Source organism: Nylanderia fulva, unplaced genomic scaffold, assembly GCF_048542155.1.
Source record: "Nylanderia fulva isolate GAGA-0341 unplaced genomic scaffold, ASM4854215v1 Scaffold5, whole genome shotgun sequence".
NCBI lineage: Eukaryota > Metazoa > Arthropoda > Insecta > Hymenoptera > Formicidae > Nylanderia > Nylanderia fulva.
The window spans coordinates 2,974,394-3,002,184 of record NW_028190587.1 but is presented as its reverse complement, the minus strand read 5'-3'; the positions used below and the strand labels follow the sequence as shown (position 1 = coordinate 3,002,184).

Sequence of the window (27,791 nt, the reverse complement as noted above, 5' to 3'; positions counted from 1 at the left end):
TATATCCCATGTAGAAAAAATGCACCAAAATCATCCTCTTCTTTTTTCTCTCACCCTCTTTTTAAATATTATAGATGTATCTCAATATTAATGAAACTATTGCAAATTTTATTTTCACAAAGTACAGTTAACAGCAATCAAAAAATAAGAATTTATTTTTTATTCAAGTCTCGAAGCTTAATATTCGCCAAAACTCTAATTATTTATCAATATTGATTAATTCGATAATTATCAATATTTTATCATTTTTTTAAATTTATTCTCTGTATATCGAATGGAAAAAAGAATTAACATTATTGCCTAATTAAATTTTCCTTAAAATAAAATATAAAATTTAACAGTCGATTTAAAAATATCTGTATGTATTTATTGCAACTGCATCTTTCCCTAAATTGTCGTAATAATTTGTCCTGATATTTGTGAATATATATCGATGATGTAGAGATGAAGAGAGAGTAAATTTTGCCGATCCGACAAGCGAGATATTTACCCGGGAAATGAGATGACGAAAAGCGAGCAGCAAACATTCCGTAGGTATTACGCGCGTGTATTTGCATGGAAACGGGTCGACGAAGGGCCTTTATACCGATGCGTGTTCCCTTGATCGTGAAAAACTCACAAGAGAAAGTCGAAGAAGGTACACGCTCACATTGGAATCGAACGGGTCTCCTGGCCCGTTACTGACTCGATCTTTCCGACTTGATATTCGCCTTTTTCCACTTCTATCCCACACGGCAGTCGTTCTGCCAAGATTCCCGAGTAGCAAAAAAAGTTTCGTACATCCGTGTCGTTATCGAGCCGGCTTTCTTCCTCCATCATACAGCGCTGGAGAACATTAAGATATCGGGATAGATGAAAATTTCATCGGCGCTTAACGTCATTTTCCGCGAGATAACAAAGTCAAATGTTGAATTTTATGTGACCTCTTTAAATATTTTACACAATAAACAAACCTTGCGTAATTTTGCATAAATTTTAATAAACAATTGAATACTTCTGTATTCAACGTTATAATATTTAAGAAGATTCTTCTAAGACTAAAGATGTATAGATACATGCGCGTTCCCATAATCAAAAGATATCGTCATCGAAAAAAAAGAGGGAAAAAAGAGAACGGCAAAAGAGACAGGTAAACGGTCTTCGTCTAATTTGCTTTTAAGAGTTCCTAACGAACAAAATCTACCGTACGAGATTTTTGTCGTTTTATTCATTCGTCCCACATCTTGTCGAATTCCTTTTGCAAATCTTAATTTCTTGCCAAGTTTCGCGTGTCGATCCGTTGGAAGGCACCCTTTCGCAAATGCTCGGGCCATCTCGGATTCCCACGAAACTGTCCGCCGAGGCCAGGAGCAGACCCTTTGAAGCCCCTGTAATTACCGACTTCCTGGCGAATCCCGGCGCAGAGAGGGGACGCGATATAGATAAAGAACAGAGGGAAGGGAGCGGCAATTCTAAGAGAGAGCGAGAGAGAAAGGAACTTAATGATTGCTACGTTTTGCGCGTGCATTGGTGCCGTGCGTGAGCCCCGAGAATGAATCGTGCAATTGCCGCGGCCACAAAATTGCCGCCCCTTTCTTCCCCTTTTGCCAACAAAGAGGGAACGCAACCCCCGTCGACTCTCGCCTACGGGTATAAGATATCCCCTCGAGTAACTTTTAAGGATCCGTATTCCCGAGTATGTACGGCGCGCGTTAAAAGTAATTTTCTTCTCGTTCGAATGCGCAATTAGCGGTAATTACCAAAATATCATGTCAACGCTTTTTTTTGTGCGCACTCAATAATAAATTTTTTTTTTTTTATCAATTTCTGAATCATATACTTTCTGTGAAATATATTCTATTTCTTTCTCCGATTCACTAGTACCGTTAAATCTCTCTTTCAAGAATCTCTCAAAGTTTAGTATCACGACATCAGCAAATTATATAGTCCCCAAAATCTTTCACTGGCCCCCTCTCTATCTGCCTGTCAATGTCAGCTGTCCGCTTCTCCGTGTACATGTCGCGCCTTATTCGTTGTGCAAATGTATCATCGGAGTTAACCGCTTGACACTCTGCGAAAGTGCGAGCGAATCGCGATTGCCGATCGGAAACGCACGATGGAACGCAAGCAAGAAGCAGCAAGAGCACTATGATTAATTGCGTCGCGTCACGTTCAAGTTTTCGTGATCAAAGTGTGTTCGGGTGTAAATAACGACAGAGTAATTTCTCGTGGAATCAAAATTAACCGACGAGAGCGTTAATAAAATAATCCTCGCGAAACGATACCCGCACCATTATGCACGCGTAATCTTTAATCAGCTTACAGCACAATTAAATTCGTAATTTCGTGTATTTCTGAAAAGAATCGCCAATTGCCGCGTTGTACTTTCGGCACAACACACACATCCCGGGATGGCGGAAATAGCAGGTGGAACGGCGGTAATAACTCGCGCGAAATAATTCACGATCGATTCCGGAACAAAGATCTTTTCGCGCCGCGATGCTGGCGCAGCGGATACGCGCTTGCATCGAAAGATTTATTCGTTTCACGAGCCGTTCAATACAACGCGGCGGAATGAGAAATTTTTGCGTTCGCGTGGCACAACGTGAACGCGGAAACGTGATCCGGCGTCACGCAAATCCCCGCACAGGCACGATGCCTGAATTTCCAGGGGGAGGGTTTACAGTCGGATCAACGCCAGTCGGATGGAATCTTCGATAAGGCAATTTTTTGGTCCGTCCACTCGCGGAGGTACGATTGGCGCGGAAGCGGAAGCGATGATGACGACGACGACGACGATGTTAGCAGCAGCGAATGTCTGGAGTTCCGATTACGGGCTCTATTGTCGACCAGGGAATTAATAATCCACTATCGTGAAAAACCGACCAGCCGGAAACCGAGCATTTTTCGCGCCCGAACGGTGTAGTTAAGGGTTTCCCTCTTACACGCTACACGCAAACGCACTTTTTTACGCTCTTTTAATATTTTTTAAAAATACAATATAAACGTGACAGAGTCACAACTGTAACGAAAAGCTCAATTAAAATGTTTGCGATAATTGGAGCTCTCATTTGCTATATAAAGTAAAATAAAATCTTTCGTAATAACGCATAAAAATTTTTGCTATAAAATATATAAATTCTAAATTAATTCATATTCGCATATTTAAAAATTCGTGTACCAGTAAATGTATAATTACTGGTATTAAAAAGCAGTTCAAAATTTTGAAACATTTAATAATATACGTCCTGTATCTTTCTTTCCTCAAGACAAAATATATCCCCGAATATCATCCCTCATACAAATTCGTATTCTCGTGGGATGATTGAGGAAATTAAAATTCGAGTTATAACTCGCGTCTCACGTGACTGATCACGCTCGCTCGCGCGCTCACGAATTCCTGGCGTAACAGGAATACGCACACCCTCGTTGCTCACGCACCTAGATACACACACACACACACACATACACACGCAGAGGGGTTCCTAAGAGAATAGAGTTAGCGAGAATACAGTTGGCGGCCCTGCCACGGGCAAGTCGGCAACGTGGAACGAACGAGCCGAGCGGTGCGCGATCAATAACACGTGTGTACGCAACGACACACACCCCCGCACGCACTTTTACATTCACGCCGGCGGCGGCCCGCTCCCCTCTCAACCCCCTTCTACCCCCACCACTCCGTAAACCCAAACGATCCACACGACCACCACCACTAACGGTGCCACCACCACCGACGCGGCGGCTTCAACCCCTCTTCTGGCGTGCCGCCACCAGACGCGAAGGCTACCCCCGTGCATTACACTTTACACACGCGTGTATATATATATATATATATATATATATATATATATATATATATATATATATACACGCGCGCACACGCGCCGCCGCGAGCGAGCGTCCGCGCATATATACGCACGCACACAGACGTATGCGGCAGTCCGGCGGACGTACAAACGCGGAAACGCGTCCGCAGGGAACGGGAACGTGTAATTGTGTAAATGGCACAATGGCCGACGGTCCCTCGTTAGAGAGCCCCGCCGTGGAAACAAGATTCTGATTAACGCTCGAATTTTATCATTCAGCAGCCGCACTGTTTACTCGCTGCGCCGCCGTCCGTCGTTTCCCTTGCTCGCGCGGGAAATCGCCGTCACTGCGCGACCGCGAAAGCTCTCTCTCTCTCTCTCTTTTCTCTCTTCGCTCTGATTATTTACTTCTTGTTTTTTGCTTTTAAGTGCATGGCTTTCGTTTCCACCGATTTATTGACGTGTCATCAGCCGTCGCTTTTTCTATTCGATAATTCGAAACAATATCTATAGATTCATTTTCGTATATCGTAATGATTCCATTATTAATTTTTAATTTCTCTATTGATGGAAATTGATTAAGGTATATTGTAAAAATAAGCACATATTAATTGGAAAATAATTACTTAATTAGAATATATATTAAATGTATTTTTTATATTATAATAATCGTAAAGAGATTAACGAAAACTAATACTCTAGCTTTAATATCTCCTGTTAACGACTACTTCTAGCACGCGTATGTCGTGTTTATCCTCCTCGCTCTACGTCCGACAATCTACAAGCTTCGGTTATTCTCCTGTCGATCCTATAATGCGTATCACGAGGAGTGATCGTGTACATAATCTCGCAGTTTCGCTCTTGCGGTTTCCGCACCATGTTCGACGTAATTCCGATATCACAAGCAGTCGTGGACATTTTCCATTCCGATATCAATATATCCCAACGTAAAGAGAATACTTTCTTTTGCTATTTATATAATAAATTAGATCTTGACAAATTCACAATTAGCTCTACATTAGACACAATTTCAGTAGTATACGTTAATGTGTTAAAATTAATATAGAAATATATCTTTACAAACGAAGAAGAATAAAGAAAATTTTCAAAAATTAATAAAAATAAATTAATAATTTTAATTAGTAATATTATAGTAATATTTTCTTTAGTGATAATTACATATCACTTTCTATTTTATTGATCAATTAATGGATTATATATTAATTAGTAATATTATAGTAATTATAGTGATATTTAGTAATGTTTTCTAATAATTACATATCACTTTCTATTTTATTGATCAATTAATGAATTATCTCATCTTCGTGTAGCAAAAGATCTCCATCATGTTCTACCTGCTCCGAATTTCCCCGTAGCATATTTTCACAGAGAGAGAAATACCTTGATTTTCTCTCGCACTGCCGCCAAAATTAAAAATTACTTGCGCAAACGGACAACGCGTTGTGAATAAAAATCATGTTTGTGCGCGCGATTGCATGCGCTCGGGCGTCTGCACAGGAAACGCAACGGAGAAAAGCGGAAACGTGGTTACACCGGTGGGGAATCCTTTTATGGGAACGGCATGAGAATACTTCTCGGAGAAAATCCATTGGTTAGATGAGTCCCTCGCGAGCAAACAAGCCGCTCGCAAGCAAAACTTTCGATGCAATTTTCGCACGAGTATTCGCGCGATACGTGCACGGAGAAGAAGGAACAGGAGGAGGAGGATGCGAGGGAAGATAGAAAAGAGAAAGGAAAAAAAAAAGAGAAGAAAAAATTGCTCGACGCGGGATCGGAAGCGCTAACGTACAATCGACAGGGGGTAGATTCGCGTTTACTCGATTTGAGGCAATCCAATTTCGCTAATGAAACGTACCCAGTGACGCAGTTAGCCTCAACTCGCGCGCGCACGTATGCACGCAAACTAGCTGTAATATCGTACTTCGTTGAGCGAAGGTAATCAAGCTGTAATTGATAAACATGTAATTCCGACAACATAGGCTATCGAATAGAGAAAATTACATCTATTGGCTATAAACTGCCCGCGATTTAAAACGCAATGACGCGCGTCGTGATTGTCTCCGCTCTTGCAATCAACAATGCGTCGATAAGCGTCCAAATGCCGAAACGTTTATCAAAAATTATCAATCATGGGTGGAAACAAGTTATATCGCGAAATATTATACGTCTTTCCGCAGTTAACTTCACGTATGTAAATATAATCGTCATACTTTATCCAATTTCTTCGTTTGATCGACGAAAGAAGTTTGTAAAATTATCCTCTGAATATTTTCTAAAATTAACTAATGTGATAATAGTTTATAGTTTACCTATGTGTATCAATATGTGATACAGATTATTTAATTATATGTAAGAGTGTACGAAACAAAGCATGCAGTTAAAATTAATTCAAATAAATACAGAATTCTTTATGCAGGAAATGTTAAATATCATGTTTTGCATGGTCTTATATAAATATCGTTAAACTTCTCATTATTATTCTTGATATAATGTGCATCGCAATTTAAAAACACGATGAAATGTTACGATTATAATTTTTTGATAATCAAAATAACCAATGCGTTGTACATTCTAGACATCCGACAATAGTTGCGAAACAGGCAACGGGCAACAGGATGCACGAGAGGGTGCGCTTGACGCGATAATAAATATCACGAAATATCATGGATGCGTACAGCAGCCACCAAATACTCGCGAGACCCGGATATGGGGCAAAACGGAAGTGCAGTCGTAAACTACATATATAAAGCCTACAGAGAGCAGGTCGTATCGTTGACGTGTGATGGGCTCGAAGAGAATGCATCGAACTTGATGCACCAAGTCAACGATCTGCGATAACTTGTAATTAATAACTTTTGAATATATAATCTTTGTGTATAAAATTCTGTTGTTTTGTAAATCTCTGAGAATAGATAAATACAAAAAAATTAAATTTTCAATTTTAGTATTGAAATTCGTTATAAAAATAATGATTTATTTCATCGTTCTGACTTTTTATATATCTTGAAACTTCCTTTGCGATATCCTTTTCTCTTTAGAATCCCTTTTTCACTTAAATAAAAATAATTTTTGCTTTGATAATATTTTGCTCAGAAAAAATTGATTACAATCGTTCAGAATAAGCAGATTTCGTCTGCTTCTTCTAAAATATTTCTATATTTTGACAGATATAAAATGTCAATCTTTTGCTTGAAATCTCACTGTCTGTTTCCTTCATAATATGATAAATGCACGAGTTCTCTAGATAATGCTCGTCTCGCGCCCTTCTTCACTTCGACTGGAAAATAATCTTCCGCCACGTACAAGGGAAGGGAGGCGACTGACGTTTGTAACATTACTTCGGGCGGTGTTTCAGTGGAGCTTATAGTCGCGCGTATCAGGCTCGTATCGTAAGGAAGTAGGACTCAGAGGTTGTTCGAGTAGAGTACGCCGATAAGTTAGTATTGCTCAATTATTGAGCTGGCGGCGCGGCGTGCGGAAAGTGGCCGCGGAGAGCCGCCGCGCGGCCGCACCGCCTGCGTCCAAAGTATAAAATATTTAGACGGCGGCAAAAAGTGCACGCCGGTAGTTTACGAGCGTGCAGAATCGAGGAGAGCCGTAGCCGGGATGTAAGGAAAAAGAGAGAAAGGGAAATGAGAGAGTGAAATTGGAAATATAGCGCATGCTCGCATTCCAGCTGCTAATTTCCTTAACGTTTCATTTTCCCATGACGAGTACCTTATGCGGAATTACGCTACAAACCGCGACTAAATGAAGACGTTAAAATTGGCACTGTGTGTATCTACATATAAAAAAAAATTCATTGATGCATTTTATGTTTTATCATGTTTTATCATCCATGATGCGACGCAATCACATTCTATCCAGTTGTTTTTTTTTAAAAGAAAATGTCTAAAAAAATGAAAAAAAAATATGTAGGTATATTTTTGTAAGAATATAAAACGTCAGCGTGCAAAAAAATGCTCCGGAAAATTCACATATTATTTTAAACGTTTCCAAATATTTTTAAGAAATATATATATATACATTTCTTCTCAACGAAACTTTATATAGATGCAAGACTTTTCGTGATTTCTACATTTTAACAATGTAATATTAAATGCGTGTTTTGGTAATAAATTAAATTTTAAAAGAAAAAAATCTGCGTTATTTAAAATGTTGATAAATTAATCTTCTTTTTCAATTATATACGAAATAATGTTATGCCCATTAAGATAAATTATCATTCAAAAAATGCTTGTATTAAATAATGAGTTACATTTAAAGTAACAACAAGTAAATTTTTAGCTGGGATAATTTTGAAATTATTCCCGTGTATAATTTCGTGGAGAATCACGGCACGAATCATTTATCATCTCCACGTTTACGCTTAAAGCAGGGTAGATATTCGGCGCAGCAAAAGGAACCGCATAAACACAGTACGACAATGCGCGCATAAATCAAAGGTTGCGTAGAAGACGATATTTCTTAAGGTACGGACGGGCGCAATTTTCGCTGTTTGCAGTCTACTTACTATAAATTCGCCGACTAGGGGCATAGGATCGCGTTCAAACGATCCTCTACGAAATCGTTGGTGAACACGCAGATAATCATCGCCGTCTATATACCATGTGATGAACTACGCAACTACGTAAAACCGATACGAAGTGTAATAAGACGCGATTAATGCTGTAAAATATGCAATTTTTCTAGTATTAATTAAATTATTTCTCAATTAATTATTTTTCACAAAGAACTCACCACTCCGAAATATTAGTTTCTTTATAATATAAAAAAATTATATACAATGTGATAAAATATATTTTTACTTTGTGATTTTTGAATAATTTCTGTTAATTAAGTCACATGTGAAGAAGAATGAAATTATTTAATATATCTCATTGTACATTTCATTTATCTCGTGGAAACGAGTTTCGAAATAATCAAGACTAATAACAAGAGTTTTATTCCATTGCATTAACCAAATTGCGCACATTATACAGTAGCGAAAACATGACCGGCGCATGCAACAATATAGCGATTCCAAAAATACAAAACCGAAGCTCTCTCTCTCTCATTCTTTTTCCCACTTTCTCTCTCTCTCTCCGAGCTTTGCGGCAACGATGTATTCAGGAGCATCGGGTGCGCAGATATTATGCTAATATAATATCCAATGTGTCGCGCGCGAGAGCAGCCCTCTTTTCACCCCAGTATATACCGGTTTTCTGAGAAGATCGGCGAGAGAGACGAGAAGCACCGAAGAGAAACGGAGTAATGCGCACGTGCACACGTTTCACGTGTATGCGACGGAATTCGCGCACCTGCTCCCCACCAAGTTTTCGGTCTCCCTTCGGGACGTAATTTGTGAGGTTTACAGGCACAGAGGGGTCGAAGGACACACCGTAAAAGGGATTTTAGTGGGGCCATGGCACGGCGAAGGCGCCGCGGACCAACCGAATCCTGCGGCGCGTCTTCACCGAGGGATTTCCTTCTCGATCCCGATTCCCGATCCTTTGAACCGAATGGATTGGCTGGCGACCCGTCGAATCGATAGTCCTTCAGAGAGCCTGAGGATTCTCCTCACTCGGTCACTGAACCCGTATAGCCTCGTATACTCCAGATACTTTACTGACTCGCTATGGAAGTCGGAAAAAGTCAAAGATCCTCTTAAGGATGCGGTAAACGAAAGATGAGATATTAAGTATATGCGACACGTGCCACTACAAAGTTTTCATTAATAAGTTTTCATACAACATTAGTGTTTATAATAACTCGATAACTTTATCCATCATTTCGCGAATACAAAGTTGCGACTCGAAATTTTATATCATTCCTTAACTCTCTGTTATCACTTTGGTATTACGATTTCCACTGCAATGATTGCAATCAAATATTGATGTACAATATTTCTTTTGATTATCACCTATGGCGATGAAAACCTTATCGGAAGTATGCACATATCTGCAGTTATCTTTTCCAAGGAGTGGCGCAGATACTAGGAAGTCTTTCTCGCAATGACAACACCGATCGTCGCTTTTGGCGATATCATTTCAATAACTGTTTTACTACCTCAATGATAACATTAGGACAATGTCACGACATTTCCATTCGACTGTTGTTTCAATCTTTTTTATCTAGATACCTTTCTTTATCTCAAATATCAATTTTAATCAAGTTATAAATTTTAAGCTAATATCTACGAAGAATTAAACAATTGTTAAGCCATTTTTTCTCGACTTTCTTTAAATTTAATTTATTACTTATTTAGAAAAATATCTCATTTTCTCGTGCAAGACATCATTTGATAACATTAATAAATTTAGAAAAGTCTGCTATTTATAAGCATATTAATTTAATATTTTTTAACTGTATTAGATTCTAAAACTTGACTGTATTAGATTGCAAAATTTGCGGCAATACGAGTGTGATCACGATTATATTGTTTGATAAAAAAAACTATAATGACCTCACAGTGTGAGTCTAAAATGAGACATTATATCAGCAATAGCCAAACAGGAAGTTGCGATCGATAAGGCCAAAAAGATGGGCGTACGGATGAGCAAATGAGTTGCTATTCGAGGGAGAATGGAAGGAGAATGGATCTGGTTACTCGACTCCTGTTTATCCATTTGAGGCAGTTACCACCCCTCGCATAGCTTCTAGCTCGGTTAGGAACACATACCTTCGGTAGAAGGGCGACAAGACGAAACCTTCCTTCACGAAATTATATTATCAGCCGGTTTCCCGTTTCTGTGTTCGTATTATGCTTCCCAATCATTTATAAACTAAATTTATATATCTCGAGTGTTTTTTCGCCGTGATCTTATCATCTCGACATTGATAAATTCATCGCTTCAAGAATATAAATAAATTATATATCGAAATTCATTTAACTAAAAATTATTACTTGAAATTCTTTAAAGTTTAAACTAAAAAATAAAAAGTAAAATTTTATTTTTTTTTATTAATTTGTAAAGTTTACGAATCTTAATTGAGAATCTTAATCCAGGATTTAATTGAAAATTGAAAAGTTTTAATAATGAAACAACTTTCAACTAATTTTTAGTTAAGAAAATGTATATATAGAAAAAAGAATATGTGAGTAACATGTGTTTAATAGACATCAATATTGTATTTTTTCTAAGATATTTTCGTTCAATATTAATTATGAATCATAATATGAAAAATGATTGATTTAATAAAACTCTCTCAGAACAGATTATTCGCGATCGATTAACGAAATATGTGGGTAACTTTCGTGGCGCAGTTTCCGTTAGTGAATCGACGGCAAGTCAAAACTTTCACAGCAACATGTGGAACCAATCCCGATCGATTTGCACGCGTCAATTCGACGGTGTATCATAGATTTACGCAATGACGCTGAAGGCGATTTCCTGTGTGAATCCACGATTGTTTCGCATCAAAAGCCATTATGTCCAGAGAATTTCAGAAATCTATTGCATAAATCGTGTTAATGGCAGAGCACGACCGCGATAAGAACAATAGCCCGCGATGTTTCTGCCGTCATTCACGAGGCTCTCTATCAGGACTCTTTAGATGCATGGGCTGTAAGATGGTTATGTATCCAGAATCTTGAAAGAACACGAGGGAAGAACTTGTAAGCGTCAGTTTCTCTCCTCCCATTCCTTACCTTTTCTCCTATATTTATTTATATATGTATGTATATATAACGTGCGCTGAAAATTTACTATGGTAGTATTTTGTGCTTCGAGATTATTTTGTGTTTCGGAAATACGCGTTTAACCGCAGTATGAAAAAGAGGGAGACCAAAAGCAGGGAATTTTCGATTACGGTACATTAAAAGCAGCCTTATTGTGGCATGCGTAATGCAATACCGTGACGTTTTAAAATTTCAAAGGCGAGTATTCTTCTCGAAGGGATTAACGAAATCGGATCAATCCGAGACAAATCCCAAACCTTGTATAGAGCTTATAAAACTCACCGTTGAAACTGGTTAAGAATTTAAAAGACTTAAATGTTTAATTATTAAATCCAATTTTTCTTTAATTTAAAATATTAATTACTAAATAATAAAATTCTATCTAAATATTTCACATATTAAATATCTTTAGTGGTAAAGACTATTTATAGCCATAAATAAATAGAAAAAATTAAAATTCTAATTAATATTATAATTCACAGTTCTATTGCTAATAAGTGTGGTTAATAAAATATCAAGTTCTAAGATAGACGGCGTATATATAAACACATAAGAGCAACATGCGACGATAAAACGCATCACACAAACCGTCTAGAAATAAAAAAAGAAGCGCGTGCTTAAGTCAAACGTGTTTTTCCACGATCGCCAACGTTATCGCGCTGGCTCATCACAACCGTAATAAGAAACATCTATGCTATCGTTCCACGAGTGAGTCGCATAAAAATTCTGTCCCGCGCAAAAGTCAACAGTGCGACAGTACTTTTGCCCTTGCAAGCGAGAAAACCGGGTCATGCGTGAAAGCTTTTGCCACGACTGTTAAAGCATCACTTCGAATTATTTTTTTCTCTCATTTTTAACAACCGAGTCACCTAGCGTCGTAAAAAAACGCATTCGTTATACATATACAGTACAGATATGTGAAAGGTCCGAAAAGAAATTTGCGAAATCATTGACTTTCCAGTCCGACTCGATGAAGAACCTGTCGAGCAACCTCTCTTGTCGGTATATGTATATTGGTATATATGTGTAAGTGTTAAAAATTGTTTTGCATTTCCTGAAAAAGCCGGTTAAAACGTGACGTTATCAGTTTAATTCTTTGTATAATAATAATACGATAAAGTCATTCTCTCTCTCTCTGAGCATGCTGATTAAATAACACGAGTTATTCATAACAGACTTGAGATGCTTTTTTAAATTTTTGTAATTTTATATAATTATTTAATTTTTCCTCTTTTTAACATCATAATATAAAAATGCATATAAACTTGTTTTTGTGTACTTAGTACTTTTGTTTGTTTGTTAAAACAAACGTTTGCAACAATAAAAATTTATCATTGATCTGTGGAAAATAAATATAAATATGCCAGTTGATTTTTGGATTTAAGATTTGACATTTTACTTCGTCTATATTCTGCACAAATTGGACTACAAGCCGACATGTACGTAAAGATATACACAAGTTCCAAGCATGTTAGAAAGATTTGTCGCGCGTGTGTATCACGTGCGTGCACGGAATGTTCTTGCATGATCGCGCGCAAATATCACGAGGGTCATATCGCTAACGGGTCCGCACGCGTGCTGAAATTCAATGCCGAAATATACATCTAGTACCTTTACGCAGGACAATAATAATAATATTCCGTGAGCTTTCTTCTTGGTTAAACGTCAAATTTTTCATAAAGCTTGTTATTCAAAAGTCTGCGCAGAATAAAATTGAAGAAAGAGAAAGAAATATATATCTTTATATAAAAATTGTACAAAACAGAAGATTCAAAGAAATTACTCAAATATTTAAATTTTAAATAAGAAATGATATTAATTTTAACAAATTTTAAATGTCAGTTTGTTGGATCTGATGTATGTGCTGTATTAAAAAAAAATGAAAAGTACAGACTGTACTAGCAAGTAAAGACTAATAAATATAGTAATATAAATAAAAATATTCTATTTTTAGAATACGATACTTGGTCTCTCGTGATTTTCCATTCTATAACTGTAAAATAATTAACTTAATATATGTGAGAGTTTCGAATGAATCATATCATCGTGTAAAAGCGAAATGTAAACAATATTTACGCAGGGAGATGATCCATACTGATGAAACAAATACAACCGTCATCTGTTTTCACTCACTATGATTAATCATCCGGCGATGAATCATCTGTGTGTATGAAATATTTCAATTTAAATGATTCGCGCATACGTTACATGGTTATGTTATTATAATAGATATGTTTTAATTTCGAATAAAATAAATAGTATGCATCTTTTATTTCGGACTCTTAAAAAAAATTATAATAAAATAAAATTATTTTACAAGTATTTTTATAATTATTTCATAATTATTTAAAAGTATTTATTATTATTTAAAATTATTTTAAATAAGCATCTATCGAATTGTAAACTATTAGGTTGTACTCTATGGTTTTTTCTTCTGAAGACAATTAAACGAAAACTTGTTTACCTAAAACGCATAGTCTACGCTGTTTTATTTAGGATGCTCACCGAGGGAGAAAGAGAGAGAGAAAGAGAGTAAATCATACGAATTCGTTTAAAATAATGGCCAACATCACGATTTTTGACATCGCTGTTTCGCCGACGTGACACAACCGAAAGAATTTATCCGGTCAGGAATAATGTAACTTGGGTATGTAACACGAGCGAAGGTATGAGGTTTCGCCAAGCAGGCGTTTATCATAATTCGCGCGCAGAATCGCCGCTGGTGCCCGGCAAAATATGTAAAGCGGCCGAAACATACGCGAGTGCACGAAATGTAATTTCCTCGTAAAATGATATCAGAAGAGCTAGACGTGCGCGCGACTCGTACGTCGAGCCTTTTCTTTGTTTTTCTTTTCATTTTTTTTTCAGCTACAGATAAAGCTATAAATTTGATCATCGCTCGATGAAAACGCTTCCACTTTTCCTTTATACAATGAGCGTTTCATAATATCGCCCTTCCACGAGAAGGTATACATTCGTTTTATCGCGAGGCTGTAAGCGTAGATGGTAATCACGCGACTCGTTATATACGAACTCAATTGAAAGGTGATTTATTATTGTCGATGCTTTTCAGCGATCGCTTAAAATTCAACGACTCCTGGACGAATAACCCGTCCTCTTGACGCGTTCGCATTATCGGTACGGTTACACGTTCCCTTCGACGATTTTTTTCTCCATTTTATCACCCGATATTAAATTCGTGATAAGCCGACGTTACGTCAGCACCGTATAGTTACGCATGGTAATCCACGGATGATCCGGCAATCACGACCCCGTTTAATAAATGCGTTCGATCGGTGCGCGCGCGAGCGCATACGCTATCGACGGTCATTAATGTCTCTATATTGATAACGAAATCGCTGTAAACGCCGGCGCGCCGCCAGCGCAAAGGGAATGCTGAAACGTCGACGGTCACGAGCGATCGTAAATGAAGTTATCGGGCTACCGTCGACGCGAGTACGATAAACGGTCGTCAGAGGAAAAAAAAATAAATAAATAAACGATGGCTCTTTCTCTCTGGGTATACTAAACGCGCATGGTCGAGCGGCGTCGATTTTAATCCTATGCCGTTTTGCATCCCATGAAATGCACAGGCAGCAAGGCTGCCGCGGCATTTGTAACATTCGCGGAATCGCGGTCATCGCGCATGCATAAGACGGGATTTAAAATTAGATGGCGTGCCCTTTCCCTTCCCCCTATTCTCTCCCCGGCTCTAAGCGCATTAATATCCATTTCCAACGGAGTGCAAACGCGCGAAAGCCTGGCTGCTGCGCGCGAGGGTTCGTGACACGGTGATGTCCCGGCGTGCATTCGCGTGCATTCGCCGGGAGACGAACGCGAAGTGAATGCAACGGACGCGTATACGCCGGTAAAAGTGATGCCCTTTCAGACGAAATCAGAATTTATATGTAGCTGCCGCCGCTTCAACCGCTACCGAAACTGCGTGATATTTTATAATAACCGCGCGACGAACCGCGCATTTCTCGTGTGTGTATATATATATATATATATACATATAGGTATATCGTGGCATCGTTCGTATTTATGGAGTATTTATAACTGCAGAAATATTCCCATTTAGCGATGCGACTTCAATTTATAAAAAAAAAACGCAGATTGTGTTGTAAACTCGGAATTGGATTCAATTCTCTCTGAAGTTTTACGATCACTCGTGATCGATTTATACATGTATACATTTTTCGATAAAAAAAAGTATTTCTATGTGTAAATTATAGCATAGAAAAGATATTAAATAAAAAATTTCTTTATAAAATTAAATATACTTCATATGTGGCTGCAATATTTATTATTTCTAGCTGCATTAAATTTCAAATTTTCAAACAATGTAATATCTATCAATTAACGAACTAATAAATATTTGTAAAAAATATTCGACAATATATTAAATTGTAAAAATTTTATAAGAATTGATATTCCTATATATTATAATTGCACGCAACGTTAGCCCTTGATGTAATAAGCTAATCATTCTTCTTTGTCATTCAAGTGCGAGCGCGTGCGCGTGGATGCAGGTATTACGGGGATTATTTACGGGGATATTTTTACGGCGAGTGGATAACGAGAAGAGATTTTTCATAACGGCCAACTGTCCGGTCGCGAAAATGATTGGCTTAACGAGCGCTATGGGAGAAACGCTTCTAAGAGGACGAGAAAAAGCGACGAATGAGTAACGACCGAGATGCCTGTGAAAACAGAAGCACGCGACGTTTTCTTCTTACCGCGCTGTCGCTAATGGACGGTTTCGGATTTAGTCATATCCATATTACTGCGAGAGACATTAATCTGTATCTCCGTGCGCGCACAAACGTCTCAACTTTTGTGCTCAACTCAAATTTCCCAATGAGAAAAGCACGCAGTAAGAAACGAACGAGAGAATGCCATACTTGGAAATTACTTTCCGCAGAGATTTCGTAAACTAAGTAAAATGTTGTGTCCTTGCAAATTATGCAGCATTGTGAATAAAAAATATTTGTGCTCATCATCAAAAATAAGCATCTGAAATAAGAGACCTTACAACCAAATCAAAATGTCTGTGTTAATTTACTACTAATTTGTTATCGAATTGGATAAATAAATTTGTGATAAATTGACACTTTATTAGCATACATCTGAATTTAATTTCTTGTGATGAGAATGATCGGATTGATGAAGAACCGTATCGATACAGATTAAAGAGCGATCACTCTGATAAAAGTGTAAGATTAATTTCAGTTTAACGATATTGCAAGCTCAAGTACCACGCGAGTATTTTACGGCAGAGACAATTGCACAAAGAAATCGCGGATTCTCTTGTAGACGCGAGGTGGGAGAAGAGTGCAAGACAGATAGATAGAGACAGGGGTGTCTAGAGAGACAGTTGGAATCGGCGGAACGTAAGAAGATTCCGGAGTTGAAAGAGCAGACTCCTGTAGCTCTTCCTCCTCAAAAGGTAAGGTTGCACAAGCCCTCCCTGTCTTTTCACTCACTCTCGGGCCTCTTTCTCTCTCCGCTTTTCACGATCTATAGCCGGCTTAACTCTGGCATGCTCGTATTTTACAGGGCACAGACGCAAACGCATACGCGCACACATACATATACATTTATATATATATATATATATATATATATATATATATATATATATATATATATATAGTCGCATGCTGCAGGCCCATCCCTCCTCTTATCACTCGTAGAAGCGTGTCCTTGCGCTCTCCAACTGTCCTTCTCTCCTTCCCAAGTTACGCTGCGGCTCGGACCTACGTTCTCCCTGAAACCTTGGGTCACCCACCCTCCCCAATCCGTATAAGCTAAAAACGACTTGGTCGCTTAAGGTTTCGCTTAATCTTCCCTTATCCTTTAGCGTGGCAGGTACCCGTAGGATCGTGGGAGATCTCTCCCGCTTTCCTTTTTTCACTGTTAAGAACGGGCGGGGGAGGCGACGATCGTGTCGCCTTGGTGACACATCTAGAACGATCCCTCTTCCCGGCGGATCTCGGACTGTACCGGATTAATATTGATGAAGGGAAACTTAAAAGGGAGATGGAATGGATCGAGACGGATTTATATTCTATGTATGTGCGTAAAAGTGTGTGCAGCGACCGGAGCTCGAGGTCTTATAAGACGTGACATGCACCTCGCTTAATATATGACACTTAATGAATAAATTTCTTTGCACAAAAAATTCAAACTTTCAATATATACTAATATTACTTAGAAGATTAATGACGGCAGTGAATAGCGCTTCGTACCACATAAATAAGATACAAACTTATACGTACGAAAATTAAGATCTCTATCTATTAAAATATATGTGCATGCAAATGTACTTTAATTAGTATAAAAAATAGTATCAAATTAATAAAATGATCCTTTTTTATTTACTTCAAAACACATATGACATTACGTGAAGCAAATAATAATTAACAAGGAAATAAACTATATTAATAAATTGAAACGAATAATAAAAGAAAATAGAAGATAAATTAAATGCATTTGTGTATAAAACGCTAATATATAATCTCTGCGGTAATCCGTTTCCTACAGCAATTTTATTATCGCCTGTTTAGAATCCAAAGCCAGTCGATCACTCGCACGATCTTACACAACTTCTTACGGATCTACTCTGACGCTTGTACGAATAAATCTAAAACCCGAGACGAGGGTGACACGACGCACCGTCGTGTTCCATTCCTCTATTCGAGAAAAGATAGAAGTCAGCCCCCCGATCAGTCATTGCGACAGCACTCCCGCAATGACACGAGACAAATCGAAAAGAAGAGGGAACGACTCGTTCCTCACTGTTACAACTTGTGTACTTATGTAGATAGTAGGAAAGTAGATCATGTTATCGAGCTATTTGTTTTAGGTCATATTATATCCAGCTATTTTTTTTTTCAATGAAAAATTAAATAGCGTATGACAAATTAAGTTGTTGAATAAATAAACTAATGATTTTTTTTCCTGCAAGACTGATGAAAAATCACTAATTGTCAATAACATTTTTAAATATGATAAATTTATTTAATATTTAAAATTAACGGCTTTTATCTTGAAAATATGCTATACAGTTTAGTTAGGAAATGAAAAATTGTGGAAAGATTAATAAAATTTAAAATAAATCTTATATTACCGAAAGTGAAATAACAATGTCGCTTGAGCAACTTCCGTTTAATTCAGTTAAGGTCGCGCCAAATAAATTATGACATGACCGCGTTAAAGGTATTAACTAGCACAAACTTCCCGGACGGCCATTCGTTTCAGTGGTAACCATCCCCCGTAATTATTCGACGCTGGTTATCCGACATGGATTAACATGGTCTAATTAGCATGTCTACGACAAGCAGAATATTCCAAGGGAATCATTGATTTCTATTTCAGAAAAACTATATTGAAAAAGGAAATCAAAGTCGACAAACTCTAACAATTATGATAAGATTTCAAAGTGCTCACGCAAATCAAGAAAATGTAAAAAATATATATATGTATATTATTTTTTTGAAATTTCATTATTTCAATTAAATGCATCGGCACATCTAATACAAAACAGCTTTTCTTAAAATCAGAATTAAAACTACAAATATCAATCTCTTGAACGTGAATAAAGCGCGAAGAAAAAATAATCCAACCTGGAAATAATATACACGAAATAAAGAAAAATAATATAGATCAACGTCTGAGATATCGGCTATTACTCTTTCTCTTTCTCCTCGTCAATACGTTTCTTGCCAGCGGATCAACTATTTCTTTTTCCCGCCTTTTCTCCCTTCATTCCTTTTCAGCAGTTTCCTGCGGATTTTGTTATAAACGCGTGCACAGAAACGGCGCCCGATATCCACGGACCGGCGCAGGACTTTTTGGTGCGCCGGACTTTCGTCCCTTTCAGGGTAACCGGAGTCACGGGACGAAGGAGCGCGGAAAGAACGGGATAGCGGGGTTGGACACTGTGGTTCTTCGTGCGACAAGTACGGGAGGGGAGGAAGAGCCCTTTGTATCGAAGGCACCGACCGTGAATCCGGTACGAGTATCTGTACATGCCGCTCTTCCTGCTCACGACGTGAAAACACGATCTCTCTGGAATTTCACGTGGACACCGCACGACACTTCGTGATGAATCTGTCTTCAAACAGAAATAGAGAACTGTATCCTCTCCGGAATTTTATCTTATACGGAAGGAAACCAGAAAAAGCATAAATTCTGATATAATATTTGTAACTCTTATTTAATCCTTGATGTACGTAAAAGTAATATTTATCTAGAAGATATGTAGTATTTAAAACGACAAAGTATGAGAAAATCGATAAAACATTATTCGTATTTGATTGAAAAAACATCTGGCGAATATTTATACGAAAGACTTTTCCGCAAACGTCATTTCAATCATATTTATTATGTGTACAAAACGCGCGTTGGAGTCGCGACGTCCGTTGTCGAAAAGTAGAGATGTACAAAATCAATTCGATTGTTCCGCCAGTCTGGTTCTTGCGCGTGGCAGGCGCCCCGGCAAAGTTTCGGAAGTCGAGAGAAATCCTTCCTTTTTCCAAAAGCCACAAAGGCTTTTCTTGCATTATTTTCGCCGGAGCATGCCGGAGGATTGCATCCTCCGATGGCGGATCAGCCGGAGCGAGAATAAAAGGGGTTGAGGGAGACGCGAAAAACGACGGAGATAGTTGCGGAGCAGAAGAACGGAACCGCGCCAGCGTGGTCAGCCGAAGGCAAAACAAGAGCCACGAGCTTTATTGACTGGAACCGATGAAAAACGAGGAGAGAGATCGACCACCGCCAACCATTCCGAATCGAGTCGAGTCGAGTCGAGCTACAACACACGCCGTCCGCTCCGAAACCCGAGCTCCGAGAGAGAAGGGGATAAAAGTTCTCCCGCGTCTCGCATCGATGCGATAGGTAAATACGCAGGATAGATACGTGACGTTACCTACGCGAGTACATATGTGCCACGGCGTATACGCTTTCCCGCGGACGCGTCAGAAGGGTGCATCGCCCTCGTGGAAACCGTTCCTCGCGCATCTCGCGCACACCCGTTCGCAATTTTCACTTTAGCAACCGCGTCCATCGCCTCTCCGCCGAATTATCAAATCTTGCCGTGCCTCGGAGAGTTCGCATTTATCTAATCAACGAATTCAACTTTAAACAATAGGACCACATTCGGAAGAGCTCTGATCCAACTATGTTTCTACGTGTTTTATCTGTAGAAAAATATATTGACAGATGACAGTGTGTAAAATTATATGATATTGTACAAGTGTATAAAATTCACTTGTACAATAGGTAAACGATGCAGCTTTATGAGAAGAGGAAAAAATGCACATACAAAAATAACTTGGCGATCCGTACACGAGAAAATATTTTCAGATCCCCGAATATCTTTCCACGCGCACGCAGCCTGTACAGGCCGATGCATTCGCGTATTGCATTTCCAGCAGACAGATACGTAAGCTACATGACCGATACGAATGTATGTATGTACGTACATACATACATACATACATATATATGGAAGTTACGTGTCGAATCAACTACGATCGGAGAACAGCTGACGCGATGTCCCACGGACCAATCAGTTTTATCCATCGAGAAGCCGATCCCCAGCGTTCGTCTTGCAATTTCGAAGATTGCGCCATGGCATACGATGACGACCGGCAGTGACATCGCCGGGCCATCGACTTCCGGTTCCGCTTGGGAGCCGCAGCGTCAAAGATTAACGACATATCGTGACTCGTGTCACGGTCGCTGAGCAACAAATCGCGGAGAAATCCCTGACATGGTCCCCGGAGATGCCGAGTAAAAGTAAAAAATAAAAAAAAAACAAATAGAAAACCTTAGGAGAAATAGCAATCACGTTTACGACGCTCCTTGGGATGGCCCCTTCTTCGCTGTATAAACACAGATGCGCACATACGCGTTGCGCACTAGCGAATAATCACAGACGTGTGAGATGCACAGCCGCAGGGCGCGAGTCGGAAGTTACTTCGAGTCTTGACAAAAGTTTCCGCTTCGTTTAGGGATAAACTTGGACCGATTCAATTTGACATTGTTGCTTTTAGCCTGATATACGTATTTAAATGTGTGCGAGGCGCACATGTACACGATTTGCAACTTGTGTATCGCGTGCGAGAGTCGTATCTAGACCGGATAAAAGTTTAAAGTTACGTCTCAGTAGTAAACCTCGGCAACTTCGGCGACGCGAATAGAGACAAGGAGGCTTTTCGCGCGTGCTCTCTTTCTCCTCGTCCGCAAGAAAGGGGCTATGAGACACGCGCGGGGAAGGAGGAAAGGCAGACACGGCGAGAGTCGTTTAAAGTCGTAATTGCGCCAATTTCGAGTCACTCCTCTTTTTCTCTTCCGCTCGCTTTTCATCTCTTCAACGCCACTTCTGGTAATGAGAATAAAACAAACGCTCGCGCGTCTCGTCGAATCGAGCCGGCAATATCGCTCTCGCCACGTTGCTTGCCGGAACGAAACAAAAAAGCTGGCTGCGACGTCGAGCTTAAAGCGGAGTCTTATCAATTGATGATTAATAATTAAATTGGTAAGCATAAGCGACTCGTTAATTTTAAATGATAAAAAGCAAGCGAGAAACAAAGAATGTACGTAAGCGTTTCATAAATTATAACGCTTAACGATATTGCAATTACGAAGGCAGAAGTCAAAAGTATTATATGATATTAATTTTCGAAATAAAATATTTTCGATATACATTTTTTCACACGCTCAAATTCACGTTGCATTTTTTTAATTAATTATATTTTATATCGTAAAAGATAAGAGAAATTAATTTATTCTCTCATTTACTAAATTTATGAGAAGTTTTATATATATATAAAACATGAAATATGTTACCAGAAAGCATATTTAAGAAAAAACAAATTATTATTCAAAAATATGCTAATATATATTCTTTGAGGATAAAGTAAACATGCGCATATGCATGTATCGCTTCCAGCAGAAATTAGATTCGCGATTTCTAAAAGCCGCCTCTAGCCTCGAGTATACGTAATCTCCTACTTAAGTAGTTTGGTTATCAATCGGCTTGCGGCCTGGGTGAACAGAAATACAAAAGCTCAAAAAGGGATGATGCGAGAAATAAGGGTGAAACTCAAGAGGGCCTTCTACGTACATCCCGAGTGGTGGAGACGCTTTGAGAGTGAAATGTTTTCGTTTTGAGGTCCTTCAGCGTCCTCCAGAGCTTTTCCACGGGAAGCCCCTCTTTCTTTTCACCGCGACGATGCGACGGTGGCCGGGTTTTTAACCCATTCTTTCATGCATTTGCAGCTTTTCCGTGACGCCTTTGATGTGACTGGCTGGGGTTGCGCGCGAACTTGCCTGTACGTGGGTGGGTGTATATATACACACACACACGCGTAGACACAACGCATTCTCGTATACACAAATCCACATACACAGCAGGGTTGCAGGTGGAAACCCGACCACCACTTTTTCCGCCTTTCCGGGATCTCCGTCTCTCCTCTTTGTTTATACAGTGCCTCTTGGATGGTTGAATAACGTTCAGGGGCAACCTCTTCAGCTTCGAACCCCACCCCCTCTATTTTCCTCCATTTCTCTCCATCAGCCACCGCCACCATCGTGCCGCTAATCACTCTGCCGCGAACGTATTGTCGGTTTTACTTTCTCCTTTTGCCATTGCTACGAGGGAGAGTGCCGCGAAAGAACGAAAAAGAAGAAGAAGCCGTCGACGTTGAAATAAATTGATCGATCGCGCGAATAGAAAACGAAACACTCAAGGGATTCGTTCATTCAATATTCTTCGTATGTAAACTAAACTAACCCTAATGCCAGAGTCAGAAACGAGATTTAAACTAAACAATATATAGGTATAATGATTAAATTAATGCCATGTGAAATTAATCAAAAGCGTTAAAAATAAAGATGAGAAAAGAAAATATGTAATTATAAAAAAATGATTTTAAAAGAAAGAGAGAGAGAGGGGGGGGGGAGGAAGAGTAAAATATTCTTAAATATCTAATTTGATTAAACAATTAAATAAGAATTTCTATATATAAAATAATTATAATTGATAAGTGGAGCTATATTTTTCTATAATTTTCAATAAACAAGTAATAGTTGTTATATATATAGTTTCACATACTTTTATAAAATTTATAATACTATACGAGTATGTCAACAACTTCGTAAGAATATATTTTTACATACGTCGCTTATATATATATATATATCCATAACACATGGCATAGAAATAACTAAATCGAAGCACGAGAAAAGATAGAAAAAGTAAATAGATGACGAAAAGAAAATGACACTTGGTGCAGAGGAGGAAAAGCAATTCCACTCTCGGTTTCCTTTTTCCCGTCCTCTCATTCCATCGCCGCCCATCTTCCGATCCTCTCTCTTTCCCCTATTTTTTGTGTTTTTTCGCCCGACATTCGTCACCCATGCACCGCGTTTACGATTCGACATGAGCAGAAACTAGGATGAGAACCGCGTCCTGCCCGTAGTCTCCACGGAATCGTAACGATTGTAATTTACATAAGCTTTCTTTTCATTTCGATGACGACGTGACCGAAAGTTCCGATAGTAGAAAAACGAGAAATAATCAATAATAGAGAGGATCGAAGAATTCTTTGCATCTTATACTTCAGATCATCGTGATATAACATGCAGTTTTCAGTAAGAAGGATGCAGCTACCTTAGTTATATCATATTCTGATTATCTTCGTGATATATCAAAAGTGAAAATAAAATATAAAAATGTAAGTCCATTACTGACGCAAACAGTCAAATATATGTAAATAAATTTTAAAAGAGAAAAAGAATAAACTTGAAAAATTCTGCTCTCTAAACTTCAAAAATAAATAAATGTATACATTTATTTATTTTTATAAAATGTATACATTTATTTATTTCTATAAAATCGAAAATATCTCTTTTATAAAAGAGAGATTATCTCTCTTATATTATTTTTATCTTTTATATCTGTAAATCCACAAGTGGATTTATATATAAATGGTTATATATACATATATAATTTGTTTAGATTATTATTGGAATAAGTTTCGTAAACTGTTTCGATTTAAACGAAACAGTTGCGGCTATGTATAAAAGCTTAACTGTAAGAAAAACATTTGATTTCTGTAAGCGTTGTTACGAGTATCTCAATAATGATACCATCGTATCATTATAGTGCGAACATATCGCAACGATAATGCAATTATCACTGGACAAGCTATCTCTCGCTCGGTTTCTCAGGAATCGAAGTTCTCAGTCCTGCAACGGGTACGTGACTGGCCGTTCTCCGCCACTCGCGGTATCTATATTTGTGCTGCGGCTCTTTAATGAAACGATATTATCTTTACGACTCGTTCTCTAGATAACAGGGTTAGAGAGGCCGAGACTATGCGAGCAATGCAGCGCGTAATTGCGGCTCATGCGTCTCTTCCGCGAGTAAAGATTTTTGCGTAAAATTACACGAAACCGCTCTCACGATCTATTCGCGGCCTCGAGTGCAAAACAAATTCCTACAGTCGGTCCGACCGGCGTGGAAAACTTTGTAATAGTTAATTTTTCATGTCTTATGAAAATTTCTTAATAGAAGTTTTGTAATTGCAATGATTTTTGTCATTGTAACACATGTAAAATTACAAAAAAAATCACTGTGCAATGATTCAAAGTTTCATTCTTTTTGAAAAATATTAGAAATTTCTAAAACAACAGAATATGTAGTGTCGCTTTATGTTGTTATTTTTAAAAATATATTATAAATTAATATATTTTATAATATTATTTAATGACTATATAAATCATAAAATCAGTAAAATGGTTGATGTAACTTATTATCAGAGTACGATCAACATGTAACGTAAATATTTTCTCGTGCAAGCTATGTAACTATCTCTTATCAGCGATAAAAAGATTCGATTATCGTAATTAAAAAAAATACATCGATATTTATAACGTCGTAAATATACCTATCGTGTAAGTGTTTATTCAGAGTTGTCCTTACATTTCATCTCTTATCAATCACATACAAATGAAAATATTCCTATACAAATGCAAAATTCTCTATAAATGCAATTTTATAAAATAAAAACCAATTAATATTTTACATAAAAATCTTTCTTCGACTCCTGTATTTTACTGCATTTTTTATATTAATTGTCACTTTTTATATATTGTTCTATGAAAAAAAAAATTCTTAACGCAAACGATCCATTAATCTCAATTATTGTAAGCTTGTATAGATTGTCCGAGCAATATGTAGATAAATGAATTCAAAAACGTTCAATCTATTTTGATATATGCGTAGAACGTGCAATCAATATGCAGATTATTTTAGAACAAATCTATCGTTTGCCTAGAAAACTGTCATGCATTATCAGTATCGCTATATAGCTCAGACTTAAAGCGGATATTCCTGCGTTCGGCACAAATACAATAAGCATATCTAACCTTGTTCGGAAGTAATCATCTTCGCGCGCATCTTCCATTTTGCCGTGATTGTTTCATTTATTAAAATAAACGCTTTTAATTAATTTTTATGATTTATAGTTAAATTGGATAACTATGTTATCCAATGTATTTTTAAATCTTCACATTGTTTATTCCTCTTTCCTGATGGAATATTTTATCTATCCACAGAAATCTTGTGATAAAAATTTGTAATAAAAATTGATGAGAATTAAAAATACAATAAGCTTAAAAAAGTTTTTACTCAATATATATATATATACACACGGTATTTCTGTCTTTTTTGCAGTTAATCAAACATTTAGTCAACATGCAAGTTATTTTTCTAACATAAATAGCATATTTTCAAGAGAAAACGCGCTACGCGATATAACTCTTTGTTCAATTTGCATATACGAGAGAGAATTTTCTTTCTCTATAGACAACGGAATTCTGAAGACGTAAGGTTGACATAAATCACGCGGCATTTACTTACGCAAATATAAATTGCGTCAGGACTGTGTGTTGCACTTTTTCCATTATTATTATATTAGAGGCATCATATGCACCTCTCGTGTTTACTGTAAAGTGATTATATTACGCGAAGAAATGTTAGACGGAGCAAAAAAGAATGGAAAAAACTACGTATAAATCACTACTGAGATACAATTGATTAGTAACATTTGTGCGTGTTAGAGGTTATAAACTATATAGCAAAGTTTCTTGAATTCCTTCATTCATTCACGAATCAACCCTTCGGACAAGCTGGTCCCGGTAAATGACCAGTCACCACCATCCCGGTTTTACCTGAAACTAATTCGGCAACAAGCCCGTGCTCGGAATATCCAACGCCGAGTTACGAGCGGATTAGTTTAAATCGCGAGGGTCCGAATGCGCGGCTCGTATTCGAGCCTAACACGTCACCACCGGAGGGTTTTAATTATAAGCGATACCCGGACGTCGGATTAGATGGTATTTACTTTGAGCGCTCGAAAACAGGAACCCGGTAATAATTTTGCAAATGTAACATAGTTATGATAATGAACAGTGGAAAATAGAAATGTGCAAATAATACGAATATTTTCACACATTTTTAAAATATCCGAATTCTGAAGCGTTGAGTATTGCACTTCGGATTGTCATTTATATCAGTCTACTCTTGATCTGAAGAATTATCGACTAACGCAAGGCGAAGCGGATAAAGACAAGGAAATAATCTCGTATAAATCCTGAAGCAATCGAAAACGTCGATTCTAGAAACGGGAGTGCACTCAGCCTTACGATAAAAGCAAAGAAACTCGAATAATCTAATCGACCAGTATCTATCATGATTACTGTTGGAAGCACCATTTTTCGAAACCCTCGGCTTCTCGCCCTTCGGGCGAAAAAAAAAAAAAAAAAAAAAAAAATTCAGACCATGTAAACGTACGACTTTGCGCTTCCAGCAAATATCTTGCTCCTTTCTTATTAACTCGGTCTTGATAATTCATGTTATTTACTTATTGCGATAAATGATAAATGTCGATAAAACGTATCGATTTACGAGTCGTCAAGTTTACACGACTTATTGACGAAAAATTATGAAAAATAAATAGTAAATTAAAAAATGAAAGTGCGCGTTCCTACATTTTGTATATATCTCAAATATGTCGCGCATTATCTATAAAGTGCAAAAAAAGCAGGACGACTTTAACATCGGCAAAATTAACATCAAGAATCGATATACACGATCATTTCGTGTCTACGAGCCCGAATCGAATAGCATTGAGTAGATATATCCCTGCAGAACATCAGTGCGATTCTCTCCGCCATTGCAACGCATATAGCGAGCCTTGAATTTCTGTCGTAATGCACCCACGGGCCGTACTTCCATGCTAAGCCGGTAT

General features: G+C 37.9%; 1 protein-coding gene and 1 long non-coding RNA gene across 2 annotated transcripts in view; one reads left to right on the top strand and one right to left on the bottom strand.

The window, feature by feature from the left end:
• LOC114941738 (uncharacterized) overlaps positions 1-6,634 on the top strand; it is a 48,729-nt gene extending 42,095 nt beyond the window's left edge. Inside the window, exon 3 of the long non-coding RNA XR_003821697.1 lies at positions 6,382-6,634. This is a non-coding gene — a long non-coding RNA (uncharacterized LOC114941738). The remainder of the gene's footprint in view (positions 1-6,381) is intronic.
• LOC114941625 (Krueppel-like factor 6) overlaps positions 1-27,791 on the bottom strand; it is a 315,820-nt gene that overhangs the window by 245,538 nt on the left and 42,491 nt on the right. The window lies entirely within an intron of this gene.